The sequence below is a fragment of the Beta vulgaris genome, chromosome 1 (assembly GCF_026745355.1).
Source record: "Beta vulgaris subsp. vulgaris cultivar EL10 chromosome 1, EL10.2, whole genome shotgun sequence".
NCBI lineage: Eukaryota > Viridiplantae > Streptophyta > Magnoliopsida > Caryophyllales > Amaranthaceae > Beta > Beta vulgaris.
In genome coordinates, this window is record NC_079202.1 from 16,771,272 (window position 1) to 16,783,713 (window position 12,442).

A 12,442-nucleotide genomic window follows, 5' to 3' on the forward strand; every position below is an offset into this window, starting at 1 on the left:
GAGATAATTTGCATCGCCATTTGGAGGTAAAGTTGTTGTCTTTGGTGGTGATTTAAGACAGATTCTGCCTGTTATACCCAAGGGTACAAGGCAAGAATATAGTATTTGCGACCTTAACTCTTCGTTTCTATGGGATTCATGTAAGGTTTTGAAGCTTACACGCAATATGAGACTTCAATCATGTTCTTCTTCGTCTACGCTAATGAAATAAGGGACTTCTCAGAATGGATACTGAGCGTTGGTGATGCAGAGCTGGAGGCCCAATGATGGAGAAGTCGATATTGAAATCACTAGATATTCTTATAGACGGTGGAGATGACCCCATATCATCGATTGTCGACAGCACATACCCTTCACTCACCGATAACCTTTGGGAAGCCAAATACTTCCAAGAAAGAGCAATTCTAGCTCCAACTAATGAAATAGTTGAGAAGGTACATGATCATGTGTTGTCCACAATTCCAGGTGATGAAAAATTTACTTGAGTTGTGATGCAATTAGTAAAGATGAAGGGAACTTAGGGGCTCATGATATATATTCTACTGAATTCTTAAACACAATAAAGTGCCGGCCTGCCAAATCATAGTATTAAGTTAAAAGTTGGTCGCCTATCATGTTGCTTCGTAATATTGATCAGACATCTGGATTGTGTAATGGCACGAGGCTGGTAGTGAAGCATTTAGGCAATCGAGTGATTGAAGCTACTGTCATTTCAGGGAGCAATGTTGGTGACAAGGTATTCATCCCACGAATGACACTAACACCGTCTGACTCAACAAAATTCCTATCAGATTCAAAGACGACAATTTCCTTTGACTGTGTGTTTTGCCATGACAATAAATAAAAGTCAAGGACAATCATTGTCGCACGTCGGTTGTATTTACCGAGGCCTGTTTTCAGTCATGGTCAGCTATATGTCGCTATTTCCCGAGTCACGAGCAAAAAAGGACTTAAAATTCTGATTTGTGATAAGAGAATAATGTGTGCAAAACAACCACAATGTTGTTTACAAGGATGTTTCCAAAATGTATAACTTCATACACATTTTTGTAATGTTTGTTATATAACTTTTACTTATTCTTTCATTACAAAATTCGTTGTCTGCTATTGGTTTCATTGAAAATTCTGCCTTATTAAGCAAATCACTTCCCGTGCATAATTAAGGATCCTTGAGGCCACGTGTCGTTCAGTTAACGATTTCAATCCCACGTGGCATGACGTGGCATGCTCCTTTGATCAGTATTCCTCGAAGCTCAATGAGATCACACGAATCAAGGCATATATATTTGACGTAAATTAAGGATTTAACATAATTAAGGAAATGTTTACTGGAATAACGTAATCTATGTAATCTATGTCAACCAAATTGCACGAGAAAATTACAAAAAAAATTGAATATCAACCACGATATTAATTGAGAGATTTTCGAATCAATTAAGGAAATCTGAATATCAATCACGGTTGTAATTGATACTACACCAATCAACCATGCTAATATTAAGGAAACAATTTTACATTACTATAATTACAAATAAATAAAAAACATTAAAGTGGTAATTATACTCTCACATTAAGGACGATATTAGAAGATACATTCCCGAATTACATTTTCGAATCAATTAGGAATCAATTAAAGAAAATTTTAATATCAATCACGGTTGTAATTGATACTAAACCAACCACCCATGCTAATATTAAGGTATCAATTTTACATTACTATAATTACAAATAAATAAAAAAACATTTAAGTGGTAATTATACTCGGCCATATGTAGTATAAATATCAATGGTTCTTTGGCCTTTGTTTCACCACACCACACCATAACCAAACTATCGTAATTTTTAAAATTAAAAGAGAGTCAAAATGACGTTTTTAGATGGTCATGGCACACCATAAAACAGTTTGTTTGTTCTTATCATGCGCTTTATGAGCTTAGTTTCAAAAAATACTAATCAAAACCAATCAATAACCATAAACTTGATATGTCACTAATTGAAGATGTATTTCATAAAGTCCCATGTGAAGCACAATGCGCCTCAATTGAAGATTCTGCGTGTAAACCAAAAATGTGTGAAGATACATGGCATCCGAAATTGGCACATTCTAATTTCTTTGATGTTGATGCAATGGTTTTAACACTATTTCGTTCGGGTCGTCTCTCATGTCATAAAGTATCAACTGAATTCACGCAAGATATATGTTTATGGTTCCTTATGGGTACTATTGAAGACGTTTGTTCATCAAAGTTGGGTTTAGGATCTACTTGGATTGTGATAACATGATGTTGTACTACCTACACACTTTACTCCAAGGATCATAAAGTGTGCCATGAGTGTTTCGATGAATTGAATTTGGTCGACGGAAATCTTCTTCGTTTTAGAAATAAAAATTTGTTGTATTATATTGCAAAGAATGATTAGCAAGTTGTCTTACATACTCTTTTATATTAATGTAGTATGTTAATTTTCTTAATTGAATTACAAAATAAGTGCAATTAGAGTTGTACTATTTATTTGTCAAAAACTTGTTTGCTATTATAACTCACGGTTGGTTATTACTACATACAATAAATTCAAGCATTTAAATACCAACCAATGCATGCAAGCCATTAAATATTATCTACCACCTAATGCATGCAATACATTAAATGATATTTTTTATGCTATAAATAGACTTGAAGAATCCGGTTTCCTATCCATCTTTGCTTCCAATACATTAAACTCTACTGCTTCCATATGTTTACAATTTGTTTTTAAATTTCCAAGCTAAATATCCTTCTAATTTATGAAAAACAACTTATTTCATTAGATGGATCCTAAAATTGCTAAACATGTCAATGATATTAAAGAGTCTATGATGGAATTTTTTGAAGCATGGTCTGCCATTGATGAGTAAATTGCGAATTCTCTAAAAGCACTAGAGAAATTAGAAAAGAAAGATATGAAACCATGGGTTATGTTGGTATGATTATCTCCTTCCGTAATAAGATTGAACTTGCAACAACAGAAGCAAAGGAAACAGTTCAGTATTTGGATTCCCTAATAAATGATTAATGTAATTAAACGTGTGTAAGCATTAGGAATCTAAAGATGATATGATGTCTTGAAGAATGAAGTAGAAAAGTTTTCTCATGTATTGTTTGCATTTTCGTATTAAATATGTATTACATATCTCTGTTTATTTTCATGGTCATAATTTTGTTAGTCAAGAAAAAGTCTTGCAGTACATGACTAAATTGCTTAAGTGGAGTTTCATAGTAATAAATTTGTGAATGTTCGTATTAAATATGTATTATATATATCTCTTTAGTTATCATGGTCATGAATTAAGTTTAATCAAGAAAAAGTAAAATATAATGCATAATTTTTTATTTTTTTTCGGATCTATAAAAAAAACGTGAACACAATTGTTATTTAACATAACTATTTTGTATATTTCGATCTAACATTGAACATATCATCGTGGGATACTCTTATGTGTGTTAAAGATTTTGATTTGATTTACCTTCTAATATATTGATTCGTTACCAAACACTAAAACACTAATAAAAAACGTAAATATTTAGCAGTTTAGAAACGAAATATTCCAGTGAATTTTTAATTGATTGATTCCGAAATTAAATGATTTCAAGAGACACATACTTTTATTTGCGTTATTGTTTGTCTTATATATATTGAACATACAAAAGTTATTCTATTGTGATATTTTTTTCCAAGATCAAGTTGTTTTATTCTCTTTTGTGAAATGGATCCTCATGTCAACAAGGTGCGAAAAAATGAATTCACATTGTTAAATTCTTTGAAGAAGCAAGTTCACATTGAAAATAAGGAAATAGGTATATATATACTGCATTTTTTTCCACACGTTTCTTTGTTTTTTTTTTAAACTTCATTTTTTTACATTCTGTTAAAACATTCTAACAAAAATAAATCCTTTTCTCGATTTTTGATCAGAGTATATTAAAAAAAAAACATAAATTCGTTCCATGCATGCTATGTAAATACGAAATCTATATCTTATATCTGAATTATGATAATTCTCTTTTTAATTTTTACAAAAATATAGATATATAGATATTATCTAATGTTATAAATTATTTTTAATATTTTTGGTTACATTCATGTACTTTATGTAGTTATCCATATAAAGTTATTTTCGATATCACAACAATATAAACTATCAATTTTCGCCTCTTTGTTCTATTTGGGTTTTTCTTTATTTTTGTCCACGTTTAGAATTATTTGTATCATAAATATATATGCATGTGAAATAGACAATCTTCGTAAATGTGTAATTCTTAAAAAATGACATGTTAGGTGTTGTTGGAGTACTCATCTATATGGGATGTGTTCAATCAAAAATTAATCGACAAAGCAACAAAAATATATCATACTAATTGATAAGAGGTAGTTTTATAATTTTGTGATTTATATTACATGTAATTGTAGTTCTTTTTTCTTTTGCCAAATCAATATTGATCGTTGTTTCACTTATATCAGTTTACTGCTATGAAACTATGCGTTGTCGACAATTGTTTGACCATTTAGAACATTAAGTTGAGACATATTACAAGAACTATGGTTGTTTTAGCAAGAGGATTGGTTTTGAAAAATGACGACGGTAAGCATGAAAATTGTATTATTTAGGTAACATATGTTTACAATCTGTTTTTAAAATACTTTTGTCTTTTTACTACATTTCATAGGCATTTATTTGCAACCCGTTGAAAACACACAAATCATGATCAATCCTAGGACAAAGATTGCAAGCAAGCTAAAACAATGGTAAGCTACTATGTACATCCATGCGCAACTTAACGTGTTCGCTTAAATACATGTTTTAATTGCATTAATTAGGTTTCGTAACGATCAATTTGTTCGACACAAGACAATAATATGGATAAATAAGACTTCCCTTCCGCTCAATAGATTACTATGCATCTCAAATTCCCTGCGTTTATCCATTTCTGAGTTTCACAAATAAACGGAGTATGTCTATCTGATATTACTTTATAATATCTTATATTTGTTCGTTTATATTTATATTAATATGTAAAAGAAATTCATTATTTCATTGTAGGGATGCAAGTGTGGGTTGTTGGGAGGATAGATGATATTTATAAAGTAAATAGTTCGGATTCCCTATTCATACATATCAAAATTAAGGATATAAGTGGGTCATTAAGTGTTGGACTATCTCACAAGCAAATATGTTTTATATTACAATTGTCCACTCTTGATCTCCAAAACGAACTGAAGAGGTATGTATGTTAATATTAGAAACTTCTAGGATACAACTACAACTTTGTAATATAAATTTCGCATTATCGCTAATGAATGTTTTTTGTAGGTTAAATACATGGACAACCTAAGGAACAAACTGTTCTCTCACATTGAGATGCATATGTTTTCGTACTTGAAGCGACATTGCTATGTTTTAAATCTAAAGTTCATGAAGTTGTGGTATGTTACACACGTTTACTGGGCGGAAGAGTGTGCTTATCAATTTACTTGCAAGTTGCCTACTTATAGCAAACAAATGGATCACAAAATATAATTTTTATGTATTTTATTTGTTTTTAAATTTTGTTATTTACAGAGTGTATACATTAAACTGTAAGTTTACTACTTTTTGTTATGCGTTATTAATTATATAATTCTACCACTTCGTTTATTTCTTAAATCATAATAGAATGAAAATTTAATATATATCGGTTAGAAAATTGATTTATTACCAAACACTTAAAATAATAAACTAAATTATTGCAATAATTAATATTGGACGTATATATAAAACATCCATATACAATTATTAATCACGTTTTTAATTTTAAAAAATAGTAACTGGCGTCATTTTTTTTAATGAATTTAGTAGATTTTCCTATATAAAATAGTGCACTAATTGGGATATTTTTAGATTTGATAGTTACGAAATTTTGGTATGTGTTGCCAATAAGTAGTGACTTTCCATATATACAAAAATTATTGCCAAAAGACACATCCATTTATAACAATGTAAATATATATAATATATATACAGATTAATATATGCCGGTTAGAAAATTGATTTATTGCATTAATTAATAATTTATGTATATTTCAACCAAACATTTACATTAATAAAGTAAATTATTGCATTAATCAATAATTTATGTATATTTCAAATAACTATATACAATCATTAGTCACGTTTTTTAAAAAAAATATAAACTGTCGTCTTTTTTTTAAAATGAATTTCCTACTAATTCCTATATTAAAATAGCATTAATTGGGATATATACATATATTTGGCAGTTTATAAAATGTTGGTATAATTCGCCATTAATTAGTGACTTTCCATTGTCTCAAATATTATTGCCAAAAGACACATCTTTTCATTTTCTCTAATCATGCCTTTTATAAATGTATATATATATCTAAATATACATGCATAGTTTTTACAATTCATTCAACCAAAATACACCCTCAAATTAAAATTTCGATTTTTTTCATTCTCACACTCTCAAGCATGGAATTCCCAACTGCAAAGAAGCCTAACATTGTTCATGCCCTTCCTACTGAAATTATATTGAAATTCTTTCACGCGTTGGTGCTGCAAGTGCTCCTGATTTATTTGCATGCAGATTGACGTGAGTTTTATATTTATAGCTTCTTTTGTTTTGGCGGGATATCAATTTACAATTTAGTCATCTTATGAAATTAGTTTGTTTTTCAGTTGCAAGGCTATGAATAAAATGTCACACGATGAGAAGATACATAAGAAGGTTTCTTTCGAACACCTGTACATGCGTTCATTGCGTAATGATGAAAATAAAGCAAAGTTTTTTGATTTGTGCTTGCAATACAAGAACCCAGAAGCACTTTTGCGTTATGGCATGGTAAAGTTGTTTATTTTTGATTAACGAAATTCTATCGCATGTATATTTTTTTATTTAATTACATTATGAACATAACTAACTATTTTTTTATAGGTACAGTATTTCACATATGTGTTGTTAGATGAAGGGTTGAAAAACATCGACTTGGCACATTCAAAGGGCAATGTGTTGGCCACATATTTATTGGGACTTTTCTTATATTCAATGTAGATGAAGAGCGCAAAAAGAGGGGTGTATCGTTATTACAAAGTGTTTTTCACCAGCATGCAATAGATGAAGTGGTTCACTTAAGAGGAACTTTACGAGATATGATAGTGTCCCTTTGGTTAAACAATAACATTGTTCGTGACTCAGATGAATTGGTAAAGTGTGATCAAGGGCACCTAAGTGGATTGTTAACTACTAATCTTAAAGCATAAATAAATATTCTATGGAATTACACCCTCATTCTCATCCTTATTTCCTTTATACCTTTATGGAGTAAACATTTCATCTTCAAAGTCTCCATAGTCTTCACTATAATAATATTATTAACAATAATAATCTGAATTCCTAGATCTAGTAGATCTTCAAATCCTTTTGGGTTAATGTCCATTTCCATCCATCTCTAAAACATTCACATCGCTCAAATAAGGTCTCCAAATAACATTGGAAATGTCCTTTCAGGTTTGCACTCTAGTATGATCAAACTCTTGAATTACTTCATATACGCTAACAGGGATACCTACTTTTAACCCATAATGCTAATGATCTCTAAGCTAGTGTAACTATAACTTCAAGGCTCATAACATCGAACATTCTCATCATCACTCAATATAATTGGGTTATGATAGCTTCCTACTCTATTAACTTTGCCTGACAATTCTATTAACTTGTCTGGCAGACATGGTTAGGGATCTACAACAAATAAACCATAATGGTTTAGCACTCTCTCTAACGTATTCCCACAAGAAATCATAAGGGTAAACAAAAACAAAGGCATGAAAAATATAACACCTTGCAGGCAAGAATTATAAACAGTGAGCAGGGAAGAAAAACATTCATGCATCATTAGCAGGGAAGTAAAATAATAATGCACTTATTAGCAGGGAGCAATACTAAGGTTTCCTTCAAATAACCCATAAGCTAGGTAACTTAAGAAGCTAAAGTCACTTAATAAGCTATTTAGTTAGGCGCCTATAAGTCTTAAACTAACCTAAAGCTCCCAATACCACTTTGTAAACCCCGATAATTCTCTCTTTCTAGAAAATACTTTTATAACAAATCTAGAGAATTACTCAGGCATTATCGCCCGTGTGATAACGTTTCGGCTTACTCAGAATTTTGCAGCGGAAAACAATTTACTAAAAACCAACTTTATTGAAACCCATTAAATAAATGACAAATGTTTGGAAACTAAAACACACCAACTAATATAAACCTCAAACTTAAAAGATGTCCCTACGAAAACAACTTAAACTATGCTAAGTATAAGCCTCTCCATTCCAGATTCCCAATGAGATGCATCTGCGAACCTGTAATGTCAATGCAATACTGACTCTGCTCACCAGAAGGATCATCACAGGATCAATAGGCAAAGCCATGATCACACACACACAAACAAGCACGTAATCAGCAAAGCTGAGTACTACATATCAGACATAAATAATCCTAAGCATGATACTACAAACATAACTTGCAGGGATAAATAATAACATAAGTAAACAATACTCTACAGACAACCTTTACTGAACTACACTTGACCCAACTTTTATTACTTTAATGGAATAGTTATTGGACGAGTTGACCAACCAAAAATAGGAAATACGGTCATGACTCCGTAAACCAGAATGACCTACGATATCGAGGAACCATTGAACTAAAGAGGAATGGTGATCAATGCAATCCTCGAAAAATACATATCACGGCGGACTATGTATCCCAACCCTTAGTGTCCAACTCTAGACGTGCACCAGTCTAAAGTCTATAACTTATTCTCGTTTCACTTTACGTTAAATATATTTTTTTACTTGTGTTGACACAACCAAGCAAATAACACATAAATAACAATCACACAATCATACAAGAATCCTTTTTATCTTTGGATTAACAAGTGTTCACAACTTATCAATCAAGACTCCTTTTATTTCTTTTTATCCTTTGTTGAACCTAGCAAAAAATCTGTACCTTTATAAGGTATAATCCATACTTACCAAATAAGATCCACGGTCTTATAAGATAAATAAATAATCTTAAGAAATCTATGTAACACATGATTCCAACTTACTTACATTAATTCACTCACGAATTAATACCAAAACTGAACTTATCTGCTTGCATCAAACTTCCATACAAACAGTATACTCATACTATTCTTAGTTACATGTAGCACACAGCAAGTAACATGTAAAGCAATTTCAGTAAAATCATATAATACAACAAGGTCCTATACATGATACTAATAAATAAAACATCCCTAGGCATGTTTCTAAACCATATAGCACGTAGACTATGTACGTACCTTGTGTAAACGAAACGGTAGGCCACTTTTTCGATCTAAAAGTCCCTACTATGAATTCTCCGCCTAGAAAATAAAATAACAAGTAAATACTTGAACTAAAAATTTACAGCAACTTTAAAAACGTCCCAAACCCTTTTAAACGTCTTTAAAATCGTTTTATTATTAAACTTTCGTTATTTTTAATCCCTAGTATAGAACTATTCTAGTGATTAAAAATCATTAAAAACCTTAAAATACAACTTTCTGAAATTCCAGCATTTAAAAATTTATAAACCTTCTGAAAATATATTTAATGCATATAAAAATCATATTCTAATCAAAACTCATATTATACTTTAAAATATAGTTTCTAGTGATTTAAAACCCTAAAAACATATCTTTCATAATAAAAACTGAAAATAATAAATCTGAAATTATTATTTTTACATATGAAAACCGAAAATATATCTTCATATAAAATATAATTTAAATCATAAACATGCTAAAATAAAAATAATGTAAAAATTAATACTTTAATGGAATCTTAGAGAAAGAAAAGAAAACAACCACAACAGAGAGGAGAAAGGCGCCGCGTGTGGCAGCAGCAAGGTGCGGCAGCAAGATCTTGGCTTAAGAAAATATTTGTGACGTTTCTTGTTCAACAAGAAACGTTACTTAGCGAAGAAGAAACGACTTTAGAGGAAATATGAACTCACGCACAAAGGAAGAGGAGAGAGAAAAATGTCGGTAGAGGAGGAGGAAAATTGAATGGCGTGATATATATAAAATAATTGGTGGGATAAAATAATTGGGTTTTAGGATATTTAAAAAGGCTAATCCTTTTAGGTTTAGGAAAAGAGATAAGATTTAAAAAGATTTGATGACTAATAAGATGATCAACTTAGGACTTTAATCATCAATAGACTCTTTTCCTTTTTATCCTTTTAGGAGTTTCGATTCCATAAACTTCTTTTTCAATAAATACTTTTAATATTAAAGCTTTTATTAAGACATGCTTAATTAAAACATTTTCAATTTTATTAAGCTATGAAAATATTTTTAGTTGACTTTGTAAAATAGTCAACCCTTTTTAAAAGTCAAATCATTTTCCAAACTCATTCGGATTTAAATATAACTACATAAATATTTAATATATTTATGAAAATCCTTTAAAAATGTGGGGATTACAGTCTACCCCCCTTAAAAGAAGTTTCGTCCCGAAACTTAACACAAAACCCTCGTACTTTCAAAAGTTTGAACTAACATTTCGAAAACTTTTGGAGAAAAGGTAGTGCCTCTCGTGCACTTTCCCATTTTTAAAACACTTGTGTTACTTATGAACACTTTTCTTATGCGGAGACTCTACTTCTTTTGCACTAACATGTGCAAATTGCCCAACATAGGCATACATATGCATGAAAATCTCATAAAAATACACAAAGCGCGAAATTTATCGCATTCTACCCCCCTTAAAGAAAACGAGTTACGCCCTCGTAACTCACCTCAAGGAATAGGTCTGGATACTTTTTCTTCATATCCTCTTCGGCTTCCCACGTTGCCTCTTCTGACTCGTGGTTAGACCAAAGAACTTTGACAATATGAACATCCTTGTTACGCGTACTACGCACTTTCCTGTCGAGAATCTTGACAGGTCTTTCCTCATAAGTGAGGCTACTATCTATCTGAACTCTTCAGGCTCTAACACATGGCGCTCATCAGGGATATCGCTTCAGTTGGGATATATGAAACACATCATGCATCTTTTCAAACTCCATTGGCAAGCCAATCTATAAGCTACTTTCCCAATGCGCTTAAAATCTCATATGGGCCTACATATTTAGCACTCAGCTTGCCCTTTTTCCCAAATCTCATAACGCCTTTGTGGGTGATACTTTCAGGAATACTTTATCACCTACAGCGAACTCATCTTCCACGCTTTTAAGTCTGCATAACTCTTCTGCCTATCTTGCGCAGCTTGAATTCGAGCCTGAATCAATCTACAATTCTTGATGGTCTCCTCAATAAATTCAGTCCCCAAAACTATATTCTCACTAGAGTCATTCCAGCAAAAGGGACTTCTACATTTCCGTCCATATAACGCCTCAAAAAGGTGCCATCTTTATACTCGCATGGTAACTATTGTTGTAAGAAACTCAATCAAATCTAATTGGTCCTCCCAACCCTTGAAAATCTATAGCACAGCTCGCAACATATCCTCCATAGTTTGTTAGTCCTCTCAGTCTGACCATCGGTCGCAGGGTGAAAGGCGGTACTCATCTTTAGTGTTGTCCCAAGGTTTAATTGGACCTTCTTCCAAAACTTAGATAGAAATCTAGAGTCACGATCCGAGATAATGTCCTTTGGAACTCCTGCAACCTCACTACATGCTTGATATAGGTTGTAGCGAGTTGCTTCTTCTTCCATGTCTCCTTAATAGGTATGAAAACAGCGGACTTGGTCAGTCTATCCACTATAACCCAAATGGTATCATTTCCACTCCTCGACTTGGGTAAGGCAGTCACAAAGTCCATAGAAATCGAATCCCACTTCCATCCAGGAACCTCTAGTGGTTGGACTTTCCCCATGGGTCTCTTATGGTCTATCTTCACTTTCTGACAGGTTAGACACTTAGACACATACTCAGCTACTTCTCGCTTCATGTTCGGCCACCAATATATCACCTTAAGATCCTTATACAACTTGTCACCCCAGGGTGCACAGAATACGGAGTATTGCCCCTCATCCATAAGACGTCTCTAAGGTCATTGCACTTCTGTGGTACACACCACCTCCCTTTAAACCTTAGACTCCCATCATCATGAATCTTGAAGTCTACTTCCTTACCTTGCTTCATTTTCTCTTTAATCTTGTCTAGATGCTCATCCCCAACTTGACCCTCAATGATCTCATCGAAAACTGACACTCCCAAAGAAAGATTACTAAGTCTAGCCTTACTTTCCCCAGGATTTAAAATTTCTAGGTTCAACCTTTTCATATCCTTACACAACTCCTCAGGGACTATCAAAGCACTCAAGCTATGACTCGATTTTCGACTCAAGGCGTCAGCAACCACATTTGCTTTCCC